The sequence below is a fragment of the Fundulus heteroclitus genome, chromosome 1 (genome assembly GCF_011125445.2).
Source record: "Fundulus heteroclitus isolate FHET01 chromosome 1, MU-UCD_Fhet_4.1, whole genome shotgun sequence".
NCBI classification, from domain to species: Eukaryota; Metazoa; Chordata; class Actinopteri; order Cyprinodontiformes; family Fundulidae; genus Fundulus; species Fundulus heteroclitus.
In genome coordinates this window covers 41,500,773-41,516,805 of record NC_046361.1, presented here as the reverse complement: position 1 = coordinate 41,516,805, position 16,033 = coordinate 41,500,773, and the positions used below count along the sequence as shown (strand labels likewise).

Here is a 16,033-nt window from a genome sequence, read left to right as displayed (position 1 = left end):
AGCCCGAACCGTCCCCCGGGGGTCGGTTTCATTTTGTCCCGGTTTCGGGTCCTCCCCTTCAGCCAGAGAGCCACAGAGGGAGCTGCGCGCCTCCTCATTGGCTCCCGGGCGGAGTCCCTCCTTCCTCCTGAGGAGGAGGAGGAGGGTGGAGGGTGGAGGGCAGGCATGCAGACGTGTTGCAACAGATGGCCTCAGCAGCGGCGGCGGCTCTGCTGAACTCTGGGACGTCGTCAGACCGAGAGGAAGAGGAGGGAGAGAGGAAGAGGAGGGAGGGAGGGAGGAAGGAGGTGTCGGAAAGTCCGATCTGTGGAAAACTTCTTCTTCCTCCTCCTCCTCCTCCTCAGGCAGAGAGGAACGACATGTCGGCGTGAGCGGAGGCTCTGGAACGGGAGCAAGAGTCTGACCCAGACCTTCCTCTTCCTCTTCCTCTTCCTCCTGGCCGTCCCGTCAGAGAGGAGGACACCTGCCGGAGGAGCGGCGGCTGCAGGAGGAGGTGAGTTCTGCTGCGGTTCTTCCACCTGGTGCTTCTGCTGCCAGGAGCCCGGTGGAGGTCAGGAGGCACGGCCAGCCTCCCCGCCCTGCTGCGCCCCTCCCCGGCTGCAGAACCTGCAGAACCTGCCCGGATCAGTAGAACCTGCCCGGATCAGTAGAACCTGCCCGGATCAGTAGAACCTGCCCGGATCAGTAGAACCCATGCGAACAGTGCAGAGCTGAGGAAGGAAGGTTCTGCCTCTTCCTGCTGAGGGAAAGTTGTTAAAGTTAGAGTCTGAGCTGCAGACCCTCCGCTCCGTTAGTTCTGCACCGATGAGCCGCTGCTGCTGTTTAAACCTGATCAACAGGTTCCCTCTGACGGGAAGTAACGGCCTGTAAGAACCTGTGGAGGGAGGTGGAGATTAGGGTGATGGACGGAGGCCCTCCAGCCTCAAAGCTGGGTTCTCCTCGCTGTGTTTCTGAGTTGGGTCCAAGCAGAACCAGGCTGTAGATTCTCTGAGATCCACAGTTAAACCCAACGTGATTATGTTTTGCTCCGTCATATTTAGAGAGAACTTTTTTATTTAACTAAAAATAATGTTTCTGATAGGAAACCAGACGGGATGAAGAAAACGAGTTCAGCTCCTCAGAGTGGACCCATCAGATGAAACGTCCGACCCAATATCCCTTCTAGCAGTAACATAAACGCTGATGCTCAGATTCAATTTGTTGTGCAGCTCTGATTAAATTCCAGTCCAGCTTCAGGGCCAGATGTTCACTGCGTGTTTCTGTGGGTCGCTCATGTCGGGGAGATTTAATAAAGAAGACCCAGCCTGGAGCGGACCACAGGCTGGAGCCCAGACCTGGACCTGGTCTGGAGTCAAACCGGAGGGGCAGGTGTCCTGCAGGTAGTCCCTTTGCTCAGGTAGCATGCTAACATGCTAATGGCCTTTATTTCAACCAGGTGTGTGGCCCCAGGTGTGTGGCCCCAGGTGTGTTGCCCCAGGTGTGTTGCTCCAGGTGTGTTGCTCCAGGTGTGTTGCCCCAGGTGTGTTGCTCCAGGTGTGTTGTTTCAGGTGTGTTGCTCCAGGTGTGTTGCTCCAGGTGTGTTGCTCCAGGTGTGTTGCTCCAAGTGTGTTGTTCCAGGTGTGTTTAATTCAATTCAATTTTATTTATATAGCGGCAATTCATGAAACATGTCATCTTGAGGCATTTTACAAAGTCAAAATCAATCATATTATACAGATTGGTCAAAAATGTCCTATATAAGGGAACCAATTGATTGCTTCAAAGTCTCTCCAAGCAGCATTCACTCCTCCTGAAAGAGCGTAGAGCCACAGTGGACAGTCGTCTGCATTGTTGATGGCTTTGCAGCAATCCCTCATACTGAGCAAGCACGAAGCGACAGTGGAAAGAAAGGACAAAAAAGCACACATTGATCTAGTAATCTGTTCTACATTAGATGGTAGTAGCGGGTGAGCCGTCTTCTCTGGATGATGTCACAGTTAACAGAACGCCAGACCAGGTGTACCTACTATGAAGAGAAAAGAGAGAGAACAGAAAGTTAAAGCAGAAATGACACATTTCAATGCAATCCAGGTGTGCTGATCCAGGTGTGTCGCTCCAGGGTGATTTTTATAACGTCAAGTGTTTACAGTTTATATGAGATGAGATTGTTCAATTTTTATCTGTTTATTTTGTCTCTGATTATTTTAATTAATTTTAAATAGAATTTTCGTCTCTTTATCTGTTATTTTAACTGATCTTATTTTATCTTACCTTGTTTTTTATTGGCTTGGTTTAAGTTTGCAAAACGGAACTTATAATTTAGTTTATCCTTGCTTATCTTATTTTAGCTAAATCTATCTTACCTGGATTTATTTTACTGTTGTTTATCTTTAGCTTATTTTATCTAGGTTACATTAGCTTAGCATATTTCAACGTTGTTTACGTTAGCTTAGTTTATTTTATGTTGATTTAGTTTATCTTATTAGAGTTGAGCTTATTTTAATTTGGTTTATCTGAATTGAATTCTACTTTGAAGGAAACAACATAAAGAAATAAGTCTAATGGCATAGAGTGGAAGTAAGTCAAGTTTTAGTTTTAGTGAAATATTAGAGGCTATCAGTTGAAATGGAGGTAAATCTCCACCGCCGTTAAAACGCCTCCAGCTAGAAGTCGGTGAACTTGATCCTGGGGAATAATTTGGCTCTAAGTCCCATAAATAAGGAGGATTATATCAGAACATCTAGCAGCGGACTGATGGAGAAGCAGGAAATGCTCCTTCTGGTCTCAGTTTAGAGGCTGTGATGTAATATTCATGATGTGTGCAGCTCCTGACAGCGCTGTCAGCCGCTGTGACCATCAGGCCGGACAGCAGAAGAAGACGAGGCGCCTCCGGCGTCCGTCAGCATGTTCTCCGTGAAGTTTTCACAAACAGCTGGAGGTTTCACAAACAGCTGGAGGAGCCTTCTACGTCCTGATTGGTTGTTCATCAGCTGCAGGATTCTGGTTTTACTCCACTGGTCCTCTGATTTTTACAAGTGTGGTTGTTTGACTGCAGGTTCTGAGGAGAACTCAGTTAAGGAGGCCGGTTTATGCTGCACCATTCATACACGAGCGAACCCAAAGGATTTACAGGAAATCAGGGGAAGAATTTGGTTTAAAAAGAGGCTTTGGTCAAATCTAAGTGGGATTTTAAACCTAACATCAGTCGTGCTTCAAACAGGCAGTTTTACTCTGAGTAACAATGTTTTCAGCTCTTATTTAAAGGTTTTCAGGGAGTCTGCTCCAGAACCGACAGCCGTGGAACGTTATAAATGTCACTTGTTAAAATCTTCAGCAGAGCTGCGTGGGTTCGGCCTGCAGCGTCCTGAACGCGCAGCAGAAGCTTTAGGAACTAAGAGCTAAAAAGCTGCGTTCTGTGGGGCGAGTTTACAACGTGACACCAGAACCAGAACATCTGGGATCATTAGGGCTTATCCTGCCAGAACCAGAACTTTATGCCAGCATCTTCCAGCTGCTCTGTACTGAACAGAACCACCGAAACAACGTCAACATGACGGGTTCTGGAGAAGAATCAGCTGAGGTCCAGACGGCCTCCTGCAGCCTCCCTGCCGCATGCGGACGTGCCCCTGAGCAAGGCACCTAACCCGCGCGGCCCACCGCTCTGCCTATCAGTGAATGGGCTTTGACTAGAAAAGCCTAAATAAGCTGAGTCCATTAAAGGTGATCATCTGATGGAGCAGCGTGTTAGAACGAGGAGCCGGTTTTACTGGACTGAGTCGTCAGAAGTTGTCGGTTAAATATTAATCATCTTGGTTGGTTAATAGTTTGTTAAAATGATCAGTAGGATTTTTAATATTATAAGATTGTCCAAGTCGGAGAAGTTTGTATTTTTAGTCATTAATCCAGCTTTAATTTAACTGATCTGAGCTTTAATTGGATTAAACTAATAGTAGCACTAATCTAATTTAATTTAATTGACGCTTGTTTACAGGGACGGCTCTATTTGGATCTGATTTTGACACCAAACAATCAGCTTTATCTGAAAGATTATATTCACACCATCTTCAAATTTTACTGTTGACTTGATTCTTTTGACCTTTTGTTTTTATTTATTTTATTTATCTTCACACACACTTTAGATTCTGGTATTTCTGTATTTATTGCTCATATTCTAACTGCTTTTGTATTAATTTTACATTTTTATTCAGGAGTGTGACTATTTTAACATAATGGATAAAATAATAAAATAAATTACTTCAAATATAATTAACCAGGCAGTAATGAGAAGACTAAGTCGAGACTTTTAAACATAATAATGTTTTTACTCTTTAACATAATAAAACTTTAAGTAAATAATGCTGTTTTACCAGCTTGCATTACTTCTAGAGAAGCCTGATTCTCTAAACATTAAAACCTTTTCTTCCTTTTAAAAGACGGTTTGCTAATGAGTTATTTCCGTCTAAACTGACCTCTAACAGCCTTAGGTATTAATTTCATTACTTTCTTCCAGTACGTCTTAAGTCTGAACCGGATCCATAAGTCCAGAAAAGGTTCTGGCGGTTTAAAGTCAGCTCCTAGCTACGGGGCACCGTTAGCGGCGCTGCTAGCCGGGCTCGCTGAGACGCGCTTGGTGCCGTGCATGAAGGCGTGAATCGTTCTGGAACGGTTCTGGTGGCTGCTGGGAGTCAGTTTAAAGAAAAATGTCAGAAGATGAGGAGTCCAAACCTGAGACCGCCGTCTCCAGAGCAAATTTCAAAGACAAAGCGACTGCAAAGATGAAGCTTTGAGGTCGTCTTTCTCCACTCAGAACATCGTAAAACTACTTTTTGTGATTAATATTGGTGTAAAAACCCATTTATACGCTCACGTCCTCCATTTATCTCTGCTGCTGCCGCCGCATTGCATTATGGGACACCTCGCTGTAAGAAGTCTGCAGAAGGACACATCGATGCGCCTTTGATGAAACAAGCGGAGAACACATCCAGGCCGGATCAGGACCAGAACACTTGGACCGAGTACAGCCTGGTGCACACGCTGCACCAGGCCGTGGTGGAAGACCCGTTCTGTGGTTCTGGTTCTAAATGGACCCATCAGTGAAAAGGCTGCTGGCCTAGTTCTCAGTCTGATACTCAGCTGTGGGGCTTCTGCAGCGTCAGCCTCACCGCTTAGAGCAGACGCTGGTGGGTTGGCCTGTCTGCTTCATGTTGGCCCCACTGTGGGTGGGTGGGCCGTCTGGTCTGGGACCGGGGTGGGGGTTTGGACCGGAGCATGGACCGGGTAGGTCGGCTGAGTTGGTCCCTATTGGGCTCCTTTACTCTGGGGGCCCTTCAGGCATCTGGGGTTCTGGTTCCCCAGCGTCTGCCTCGGTGCTCTGGGGGTCTTTGGCTCCTCAGAGCCACTACTGAACATTTTCCTCATGGATAAACCTCACAGACACAAGTTCACTCTCACCAACACCTGCTGGTGGATCCAGGTACTACAGACTCACTTCTATCCAGAAACTCCTGTTATTATCTCCAGCTGTCCCTTTTCACATGTCATATTAATTAATCCTGTATATTCTTCAGTGATGGATCAGGTGTTGGTTGTTCCTGTAATTCTTTATCAGCTGGTTCTGCTGTTCTTTATATCTCTCTCTGTAGGTGTAGAAGCAGACTCAGAGGATGTTATATCACTCTCTACCTTTCTTCTCCTCTTTCTCTTTCACCTTTTCTCCCTTTTAGCATTATGTCTGTTTCTCTCCTTTTTTCCTCTTCTACCTTCCTGTTTCAGTAAAAACAACAACCAGACACGGCCGCTTTAGACAGGCAAAGCTAAAACAGTCTGCTCTGTGGGTAATGATGCAGGAGGAATCTGCATCTGGAGGCCGATGCTGTGGCTGCTCCTCAGCAACTACATGAAAACAACAACGTGTGATAAATGAAAAACAACGTCTGCTGTCAGCGTTCATCAAACGGCTCCATGGAGCTGACGGCAGAGCTTCAGGTGATTCTGAAACTGTGTTTCAGCGTTTGATCGTCGTCGGTTTGGTGTTTTATTAACAGCAGCGCGTTTGTGAACGTAGCCCACACAGGAAATACTGGGTCTGGTTAGCAGGCAGGAAACCATGAGAGCGCGCTCAGGATGTGCTGCAGAAGCTAAAGCTGCTGCATGTTCATGTATCATGTTTCAGGCACATTAGATAAATGTGGCAAAAAGCAAATCTGCGTCACTTTTACTTGTTGCCTTTTATATACGAGCAGACGGCGAATCTAATGCAAATATGCATGGTGAGTGTGGCTGCTCATCTGAGCTGCCGGAGGTGTGACTTTGGCAAATGTGATGGATTAATTTGATTGGATAAAGAATGAGACTTTAACCAACCAATTAGAGACCAGCATGGAGTCACATGGACAACACTGGCGTTGGGACGGACGTAGCCGGCCGGCGTTGAAACATTAAAATTAGGCTAACACAAAAACATAACGCAGATAAACCCAAAATGACGTAGAAACATCGACAGTCAGTGAGTTTATGAGAGAACAGATCATTGTTCTTCATTTCGTCTGTTTTTCCTGCAGTTCTGATGACAGCGGCGGCGTAGCGCCCCCTGCTGACGAGCCACAGCTGTTTTTTAGTCTGTTTTCACCCGACAGCTATCGGACAAAATCAGGATGATATCGTAGAAACCGATGAGGTTAGTGGCGCTCTGGCCCCGCCCCTCTCCACGCTGCAGAAAAGGCGGGATCACCATAGCAATCAGCATTTTAATTAATCTTTTCATCTTAACACAAAATGTGAAAACTTTCTGCGTCTATCTCATATCAGCAGTGGAGTTTTATCTGTAATTTCTTATTTTTTATGGTGTATGGAAGTCATTCATAGAGACAAACGTAATTCGTTAACTAGTGATGATGACGATGATGAGATCACATGGTGCTTTTGGGCCAATAGCAGAGCAGCTGCTCAGACTGGCTCTGTTCTGGTCTGACGGTGGTGCACAGGAGTCCATGAGGAGATAAGTCAGAGCTGGGTCTTCCTTTGTAGGCTGGTCATAATGTTCTGCCTGATGGCTGTAGGTCAATGGCATCCACCACATGTTCCTCCACATGTTCCACCACATGTTCCACCACATGTTCCACCACATGTTCTGCTCTTATGGGGTTCTCCTGTGGATTTTGTGCCAGACTTGGCTTTTATCACTTATCTGGGCTGTAGTACCAGCTGCCGCCTTCAGGGGGCGCTGACAGATTAACTCTAGCTATTTATGCGTGTAGCAAACATGCTGCAGTGTTTCTGTTATCCCCCCCCCCACAAGGTTCTGGTTCCTCTGACTTTTCATCAGAGACCCATAAATCAGCTCATAAATCTCTGGCACCTTAATTGTCCTTTTCACTTTGTTTCATTCTAGCAGAAGGTCGGTTAGCCCGACGTTTTATTTCTCTTTAAACGGCTCTGATTGGTGTTCGCTCTGCTCATACAGTTACATTAGAAAGCCCCCCATCCCCCCCCCCCCCCCCCATCCCGCTCCGTCTTACAGGATTGATGAAATTGGTAATCGTTATAGACTGCTGCCTTGGAGTGGCTGACCTTCAGAGAGGAGGAAGGAGGAGGAGGAGGAGGAGGAGGAAGAAGAGGAGGAGGAGGAGGAGGAGGAAGGAGGTTGAGGGTTTAGTCTTTTCAATGAAGGAGTTCAATAAGCTCTGATGATCTCAGAGTGGAATAATATTTCTGTTGGACTTCCAGCGCTGATGTTTAAAGGGTTAAATATAAAGGACACGTTTTAAACAATTACCAATTAAAAGATCCGTTGGTTGATGCCGGGTTTTACACCCCCCTACATGTTGATGTGTCCTTGGGCAAGGCATTGAACCATTGACCATGTTCTCTTTGGTGGATTGCCGTATTTTTCAGACTCTTAGACTTCAGCCGCGCAGATCTCCTCTCACAGCACAGAGCCAAGCGCTGTTGCCGTTTCTTCACTTTGAAAATGAACAAATGTTACATTTAGAAATGACTTACCTGCTGTTCAGCTCTCTTCATCCTCATCAATGACTCCATGTTATTTTAGGTCCTGTGTCACCGTGGTGCTCTTGTCATTTGTAGAATTTACTACAAAAACACAGCATTAGAAAATGCCGCCTCCACTATGGGTGTCAGCCAGCGTTTTTTCTTCTTCTTCTTCATGAATTTATTAGCAGTTGGCAAACATCTTTTCAGTGCACATTACCGCCACCAACTGGTGAGGAGTGTTCGTCAGCCAGCATTAAACGACCGCCTGCATGAAGTAAACGGCTCGGCTATATAATTATTCTCTAACAGCTGAGCCGCATCAGAGGGATCAAAGAGCCGCAGGTTGCCGACCCCTGCGCTAGGCTAACCGCTAAGCTAGCCACTAAGCTAGCCGCTAAGCTAGCCGCTAAGCTAGCCGCTAAGCTAGCCGCTAAGCTCACCGGATACAAAAACTCTAGAAGTGCGCACATAGCAAGCGGAAACTAACTAGGAAAGAGCACGGACCCTGGCGTAACGTGAGCGCATCAGAATGATAGTTTCTCACAGAAACTATTTTTTCACCTCCTTTTTCTGAATACGTAAAGGAAGGACGAGTTTACCCAGTATACCAAAGTCTTTCTGAACAAGATCACCAACTATAGCTTTACCATTTACTAGCTTTACTATCAGTGACGTGTTGCAGATGGACGAGCTTTACTGACCTTTTTAAACCCTCTCAAACATCAGTCGGTTTTTAAGGAGCTTGGCGACCGGTTGCTGATCAGAGCGGAGCCGCCACACCCGGCCGTGTCCTGGGAGACTTCAACTTCTAGCAGCTAGAAAGAAATTAGTGCTAGAAAACAACCAGGCTGTCTAGACTTTACTGAATCGTGTCTGGATGAGGCCTCAGTGTTGGATTCATGTCTGCTGCCCAACAGGAGAGCTCCTGACCTTCAGCATAGCGCCCTCTGGTGATGTGGAGGACTCATCCTCTCTCAGGTTCTGGTTGTTTGTCCTGGCTGCAGTACATTGGACCAGTATGGCGGCATGTTTGCCATGTTCTGGTCTTGGTTAACACGAACTCTGCAAACAGCAGGGTGGACATGAGCTCTAAATGTCCTTCCTCTCATTGTAATCACTGAAAATGACAAATAATCCTCTTAATTCAGTGTGTAGGTTTTATCATTTGGAACTAGAAAAGTGCAGAGAGTCATTGTGCGTAAAGTGCAGAGTTAAACATTAAAGAGCACACATCAACAGGAAGAGATCAGAGTGCAAAGAAAAAAACCTGAAAACAAAAAAAAAACTTTTACAGCAAAACTGCAACAAGGCCTGCTGTGAGTCAGAAATAGCTGGCAGAAAAACCTCGCACATTAATTTATGTATGCATTTTTCTCATCTACTTAGCTTCCTTTGTGGCTAATGAGATAAAAGTTTGTGCACGTCGGTGGAAACGCGTCCTTTAATCTCTACATCTGTGTTCGATCTGAGGAACATCGCTTTCCTTTTACTGCTGCTGCTCCCTCTGCGTGTTATGAGGAGGTGAACAGCGCCGGTTGCATCATGATCTCAGGAGGCCTCGGCAGCTACGTGCCCCCCCCCACACACACACACGGATATAAAGTGTGCGGCCGTGTCTGTGGGAGCGGTACAGATCAGGTCACTGTGTGGGGCTCCATTAGCTGCTCCACGCCACGCAGAAATGGAGCAGAGTGATTCAGACTGACACAACGAGGTGAAGACGAGCGGCGGCAGGAAGGGGAGCGAGCTTCAGATGAAGGTCACGCATGGTTTTATGTCTCCAGGGGTGGGAACCTGTTGGTGGTCCTGCAGACCAACGCGTCCCAAAATAACCCCCTACGTTCTCTTCTCCCCCTCACAGATGAATGGCACCAATGTCTGAATGTTTCTCCACCATCGTCTCTGAGCTGGTAGAGCGACCCAAATAAAACGTGTTCTCTGAGGAAGTTAACGCCGCTAAACTAACGAGCATATCCTGCATCATACACCAGCGACGCGCCCTGAGACCGTTCCCCAATGATTAACGCTGTAATAATAACAAGTGGAGCGCACAATGAAAGCAAAGGCAGATAAAAGCAGGACTAACCATTGAAGAGACGGTTAAAACGCTGGTAAACAGGAAGCGGCTCACGCTCTGTGGAGCGCTCACACGTGGAGGCAGAGCGGTCCACAGCCGAGGGGCCGCACAGGAACAACCTGGAAACCTGGAGAAGGTTGATGTTGGAGGAGCGGAGGGTGAGCGAGGGACGGCGAAGGGTGCAGAGGTGTTTTAGGTAAGATGGCAAGAAGCCAGTGAGCAAGGCGTTGGTGTTTCTACGCCCTCTCACCAGCATCCCTGCAGCGTTGTGTTGAACATGCTGGAACTTTTTCCAGTTCTTCCCAGGGATCCGATGAGACGGAGAGTTTGGGCCTGGTGTTGTTTCAGAGGGGAAGGATGGAGATTCTGCAGATATGCATGAAATGGCATGGACCGTTTACACAGTATCAGAAAATAACTGAATGAAGTAGGCCCTTCCTGCAGTGGTTGCATGTGTGCTGATTGATTCTTCCATCGCTACGACGAGGCGAAAGCTGCAAATGAACGGTGCTTCAGAAGAACCGTGACCCAAACACCGATGACTGCACACGCTCAACAGAACAGCGTCGGCAGGAACACGAACAAATACAAATTCAAAGGATCCGAGCGAGCGAGCTGACTGGAACCTCGGCGTTAGCATCAAGACGATCTGAGTCAGAGACGCCTACAGAAAAACCTACAAAGTAGTTTTTATCTGAGCTGCAGTTTCTGATTCCGTCTTTTTTCTGTTTCTGTGAAAACGGTTCTGATTCACAGATGTTCGGGTTTTTGGAGTCACTTATTTAGGGTTCTCTATGGTTGTGGCTCAGGATGTCGTTTATTCACGTCGGCTTTCTTTATTTGTCGTTGAGTTCAGCTGGTTTTCCCCGTTGGTTTGTAAATCCTGTGGTGTTTTGGTTCTGCTAGTTCTGTGCTCATTTTGTGGTTCTGTTCCCCTGAATAGACTCACCTTGGTTCCGTGTCCTGTTCCTGTCCTGTTTCAGTAATTTATTTGATGATATTTGGGTCATTCTGCTTCTGGCTCCTCTACAAACGTCAGTCATGACTAAAAGTGTTCATAAAATCTCTGCATCTGTGATTTTTTTATCTCGGGTAATCAGCTTTTGTCTCTGCTTTAAAGAAACACACGATGGAAAACCTCGAATGAACCGGAGGAAATGTATCCAATCATTTCCCTGCTTTAGTGTTTTTTAAATAATCAGGCAGCCAATGAGAGTTGGGAGAAGGAAAGTTGCTCAGTCTGGATGTAAATGCGGACTTTTATCTGGGCGGTGTCAGACCTCACACTGAGCTTCATCCTGTGCTGATCTGAAGCGGAAACGGAGCCGCTGGTGGCTTTAAAGCTAAATCCTCGTCTGAGCTGCTGGAGAGGAGAAAGAACGTCATGTTTTGAAGAGGAGACGCCGGTGCAGGAGACCAGGAGGCTCAGGAGGAGCAGGAACAAGAACAGCTCAGGAGCTTCCTCAGCCAAGCATGAAATGAAAGCTGAAGAAAGTCCGACCTCGTCGCCTCTTCATCTTCCACAAGCTTCTCCTCCTCCTCCTCCTCCTCCCACATCCCTCCAGATGACCTGCTGGCGCCTCCTTGTGCGTCTGGAGGCGTCAGGGCAGCATCTGTCGATACCAAGCAGAAACTGGAGATAGTCTTCAGAGATCTGACGGCTGCCTCTCGTCAGTCCTCCCACATTCGTCCCGGTTCTGCTGCTACTTCTGTTCCTCCATGACGGCTGGAATTCACCTGCCATCTGAGCGCGGATCACTTTATGCAAACACAGGATTTTATGAGATTTATTCGGTTTAATGAAGCCGATCTTTGTGAGGAAAGTAAAACTAAATAAGTCTGTTGGAAATCTGGCTCCACCTTCTTTTTTATAGTTTTCCATAAACTTCTCTGTGGACTGAAGCATCATTTCTGTTCTTTCGTTGGGTTATTCCAACTTTTTAATCTTCCATTTTCATTACAGCAGATGTCCTTCAGATATCTGGTTTGATGGGGAATACTGCGCTATCACCTTTGCTTGCAACTAATCAGACCTTGACTAGGAAATTGGTGAAAACCTGCATAAACTGGTGCAGCGCTCCACAGCTCAGCCATCCGTTCCAGCAGGAACATCCTCAGCGTTTAACGGGCTCAGCAGACGTTTGTTTGGCAGAACTGGTGTTTTGAAGAAAGAAAATGTAAAACTAGCTACTTATTATATAATTATTTTATTATAGCTGTTAAACTCCTGCAGTTTGCTGACGACACAACGGCCATCAGCTGGTGCAGCCAGAGCAACCTGAGCCTGAACACACTCAAAACTGTGAAGATGACACCTTCCAGGCAAATAAAGCTGATTCTGGTTTCTTTAATTTAACAGCTGGAGAATTTGCATGTTTTCTGCAGCAGAATGGAGCCACAGAAAAAGAGAGATTCTATCGGAATAGATACAAAAAATCAAGTAAATAAAAATACAATTGGCTTAATAAAAACTTGGAACATGACTAAAAATACACTCAAAATAGATTTTGTAACCTGTCTTTAGACTCTGGATGAAATTTAGCTATGATCTAAATATGGCTCGTTAATGTTGAGGATTATCTTGCTGATGAATTAATGGATAATTAAAGTTGTTTATTAATGAAGCTGATCCACGAAAGTCTACCAGTTATTTGTTTTGTAAAACTTTCAGAATTTTAATCAATACTGGATGAATTTAAATTACTTCACAAAGTGTTTATAGTAAAGTAAAACCATGATTTCTCTAAGCAGGACCAGGAAACAGAACTCGTTACTACGTTAAGGTACCTCTAAAAGGAATAACAGAATATCGTTTACACAACATGGATTATTACTTATTAAGTTTTCTCTTTTTCTTTTGTTCAGACACACCTGAAAACAGAATAAATGCCATCTGTGTCTGACATCTTTAAGATTTCAGACAAAAAAAGGTGTAATTAGCTGATAGATTATTAAAACTTTCATTCACTATAAAGTTACAACAGACTTTCTGTGACCGATCATGAATATTTTATATTAGAACCGGAGGTGACGTCACACTGTGTGAGGTAGAGCTGTTGGGGATTACACACAGTTTACATTTTACACTGTCATAAAACTTTTGTAGTAGCATGTTAGCATGTTTAGCTTGTTCAGGATGGTTAGCATGATCAACATGGTCGCAGGGTCACACGGTTAACATAGCGTGGTTAGCATGGTCAAAATGGTTAGCATGATTGCATGGTTAACATGGTTAGCATGAGTAACATGGTTAGCATGGGTCGCATAGTTAGCATGGTTAGCGTTAGTGTGGGTAAATATCAGTCTCTGCGAAGTGTTAGAAGTCCTTTAACTGAGAGATTTCCACAGGACTGCCAACAGGTCCTAATCCAGCATGTCTGAAAGCTAAAAACCTGCTAAAACAGGTTTTCTGTAAAACGTTTAGCTCCCTGTTCTCTGCTGAGGTCACTTCCTGTTGTGGCAGCCTGAATAAAGACCTGACATACAGTTACTCTGTCAGAAATAGTCTCTTAAAGCTTCTTACAGCTTTTGTGATTCTCCTGACCTCTTTTCTGAATTCACTGAATCTGAAAAGCACTGATTTTTTTTCTTCTCGCAGTCACAACTTCTGCACTGAAGAGCTTAGAGCGAAACTTTTGTTAACTGCATTCACTGATCAGAAAGAAATAATAGTTTCTTCCATCTTGGACCAGGGGAGGTAAACATTGACTGGTTCAGATCAACAGGGGACTTTTCTCTGCTGCTTTAATAATAAATGATGTTTTTTTTTTCTCTTGTTAATCAGAAACTTTGGATGTAGGTTGGAAGCTTTGATAAAACATTCCTTCCCGGCTGCTGTTTCATTTTCCAGTAGACCCAGAGAACGGTGTAAAGGTGTGTTTTCTCTGAGGCCGTTAACTGGGTGGAGGTAGAAGACAGGTTGTAAAGATCAGGGCCAGGTGAGAAGCATCGCCGCGTGGTCTGGTTACCCGGCCGGTCCCCCCCCCCCACCAGAAGGACCACCATCCCGGCTAATTGGAGACGTTGTAGCACCTCTCCCTGGCGTCTTTTGCTCTTTCTGTTTCTTTTACACAAACCCAGTGGGAATTGGCAGCTCTGAGCGCATCGAGCGAGCCCAGGCAGAAAGTCATTACTTCAGGGTGTGAGTGTGTGCGTAATCCCACCATCAGTATGCTGCTCAGGCTCCGCAGCAGAAGCGAGGAAGTTGAAGAGCGGCAGAAAGAGAGGAGGGGCCAGTCCAGCATGGAGTTCTTTTGATTACAGATGGTAAATGTGCCTTCATCGTCTCCTCGCTGCTTCTCACTCCAGGGATTTGAGGTGGACGTGAGAGGAATGGCTGACCGGGCTCTGTGTGTGTGTGTGTGTGTGTGTGTGTGTGTGTGTGTGTGTGTGTGTGTGTGTGTGTGTGTGTGTGTGTGTGTGTGTGTGTGTGTGTGTGTGTGTGTGTGTGTGTGTATGTGCTAGGCACAGCCGGGTCAGGCGGGTCGGCTGAGAACACTGTGAACCACCTGAAGCTGCTGCTGTTTCATTAAATGTTGTCGTCTGAGCTCAGACTGGGAGCCAGAAGCTGCTCTAACGCCAGATGTGCCTCGCCTTCGTCCTCCACGCTCCATCCCTGATCCATGTTCTCAGCCAACACTAGCTCACACTTCAGATATGTTTAAGCATTGTTGGTTTTATCTTCGTTCAACTCATCAATTTTAGTGTTTACAGATTCCCTCTTTCCCACCGAGACGTCCAACATTTGTTCTCCTTAAACATTCTTGAACATTTTTGGACGAGTTTGGAAAGTTTCTAATTCTGTATTTTACTGCTAATTGAGTTCAGGTCCTTCCTTCCTTCCTTCCTTCCTTCCTTCCTTCCTTCCTTCCTTCCTTCCTTCCTTCCTTAATTCAATAATTCAGGTGATTTTTGTCTCTGCTGTGGAGCTGTAAATGAACTTTGCTGGAACTAATCTCTGGACTGGCTTTCTGAACCCACCGCTGGTTTTCGGTCATGCTGCATCATCTCAGTTAAAATTAACTCCAGGCTTTGACTAGGCCACTCCAGAACAGTCATTTATATTAGTTAGATATATATTTTTTAGCCATTCAGAGATGGATTTATTGGCACACTTTCCATCATTGTTTCGTTGCAGAGGGAACTTTAGTTAAAAGCCACAAACTGACAGCCATCGTACTGTGGTGGATCTCAGGTAAATTCATTAGTGTTGGTGCGCTGACGCTGAGCTCTTTATCCTGCCTTCTCTCAGAAATAACTCCTCCACGGAGGGACTCGGATGAATCCGAGCTGAGTTGATGTTTGAATACTGACGGAGTTCAGTTCCTGCTGCGCTGACGGTGCTCTGAGTCAGACATTTATTTCCTTTTATTATCAACCATGAAAACAGGCCTGGATCATAATGTCTGAGTTTCCACCGGAGGATTTCACCAAAAACCCAAAGTTTTGCTCCCTGGGCTGCAGACAATTAATCTAGCTCATCCCAACTTTAATTGTTCTATTTCTGCCCCCCCTCCCTCCAGACTGGGCCCCTGTTTTCTGATGACCGCCCCTGATCAGTGTTGATCCCAGGTGTCGGCTGGTTCCTCGGTTCAGGAGTCTCTTGTCGCGTTGCTCTGTCTAGTGTCTGATCTGCAGCACCTTTGCTTTTAAAGCACTTTTGGTCACGTTGAGGACAGGAAGTCGGTGTTGGAGTCGTTCTGCTTTGGGTTCAGTGCTGACGGGTTAATTTAGCAGCTCTGGTTGCAGGTTAAAGTACGGCTTTGGTTCAGTTGTTTCACTTGGCAGGACTTTGTGATTTTCCTCTTTTGACTCACCTGCCGTTCAGCCGGAGCGTGACTCTGCAGAAAGGAGGCGTTTGGGGCGCAGCCAGAGTTTGTCTGTGGGCTGAAACCTGAGCTGCTGCTGCAGGGCTGGATCTGCCCGCTGATGCCACTTTACCTCCTCAGGGATTTCCCTGCTGTGGTCATCATCTGTGTTTACTTC

At 46.0% G+C, this 16,033-nt stretch overlaps 1 protein-coding gene across 4 annotated transcripts in view; it reads left to right on the top strand.

Moving 5' to 3' along the window:
• Nucleotides 1-279: 279 nt before the first annotated feature.
• The window catches only part of LOC105917264 (extracellular sulfatase Sulf-2), a 65,189-nt gene continuing 49,435 nt past the window's right edge, over nt 280-16,033 (top strand). For all 4 annotated transcript variants that reach the window (XM_036143240.1, XM_036143232.1, XM_012852014.3 and 1 more), the window contains exon 1: nt 280-493. The gene's annotated coding sequence lies outside the window, so the exon portion shown is untranslated. The remainder of the gene's footprint in view (nt 494-16,033) is intronic.